The following is a 1,095-nucleotide window of genomic DNA, read 5'->3' on the forward strand; positions in this document are numbered from 1 at the left end:
CAGATCCGTGGATCTGAAAATTTTGGATCCAGATCCAGATCCGCCAGATCCGCGGATCCGCGGGTCCAGATCCATGGATCTGCTGTTTTTAAATTCCCATAATCCAATATGCCAAAATGGCTGCCAAATCAAAAATCAATTTGTCAACATGATAAATACATGGCTGCCAAAACCAATCTGTCAACATGATAAATCAAAATGGCTGCCAAATCCAATTCAAAAACCATAAAATTTCGATAAATCCAATCTGAAATGGCTGAATCTAACAAACTCAATCAAAAACCATAATCTAATCTAACAAAATGGCTGCCAAATCAATGGCCGAAATCAACAAATTTAATGGCTGAAATGACTGAATCTAACAAACTCAATCTCTCAAAAATGGCTGAAATCAACAATTTATCTAACAAAATCAAAATGGTGCGGCGCAGCGGCGACCGGTGCGTGCGTGCGTCGAGAGAGCTGTAAAAGAGAGAGTGTGAAAGAGAGTTGGGCAGAGAGTAAAAGAGAGAGTGTGAAAGAGGGAGTCGCCGACCTGTAACTCCGCCTTCGCTGGCGAACTGAGAGGGAGGCTGGCAGGGTGAGGCCGACCGCCGACGAATTGGAGTGCTCCGAGAAGGTGGCCGGCGAGCTGGAGATGGAGTGGCAGAGCAACAGGTAGCACGCATAAGGAAATTAGGCCAGAGAATCCAGATCTTGAATTGTAGGGTTAGAAAACCTAATTTCTTGGATGGGGCCCCCCATCCCGGTGGCCTTGGCGGTGGTGGCCCTGTTTGCAGGGTACTGCACATAGGCGTACATCGGGATCAACTGGAGGAGGCAGAGTGCCCAGCGGCTGGTGCCGTCGCAGGTGGTGGATCTGATACTGCAGAACGGTATCAGAAATGCCAGAACTGGTGGGGCGGCAGCAGGCGAACTAGTGGGGCGGCGGGCGGCGGCTGGGCGAGGGAGTGAGAGAGAGTGACTGAGGCGGTGGGAGAGTGAGGGAGATTTGGAGATGAACGAGAGATGATAGGTTAGAGAGAATTAGAAATCTAGGGTTTCAATTTTGATAGTTATTCTATTTTTTCTATTATTTTTAATTTTTAATATATC

The 1,095-nt window shown here is 47.5% G+C and overlaps 1 long non-coding RNA gene across 1 annotated transcript; it reads right to left on the bottom strand.

Moving 5' to 3' along the window:
- Nucleotides 1–212: 212 nt before the first annotated feature.
- Nucleotides 213–784, bottom strand: LOC130992927 (uncharacterized). Its single transcript, XR_009091487.1, has 2 exons — nt 536–784; nt 213–462 (listed from the first exon to the last, which is right to left on the bottom strand). It is a non-coding gene; the product is annotated as an uncharacterized LOC130992927 (long non-coding RNA).
- Between the last annotated feature and the right edge of the window lie 311 nt (nt 785–1,095).

The sequence above is a fragment of the Salvia miltiorrhiza genome, chromosome 7 (assembly GCF_028751815.1).
Source record: "Salvia miltiorrhiza cultivar Shanhuang (shh) chromosome 7, IMPLAD_Smil_shh, whole genome shotgun sequence".
Classification (NCBI taxonomy): Eukaryota; Viridiplantae; Streptophyta; class Magnoliopsida; order Lamiales; family Lamiaceae; genus Salvia; species Salvia miltiorrhiza.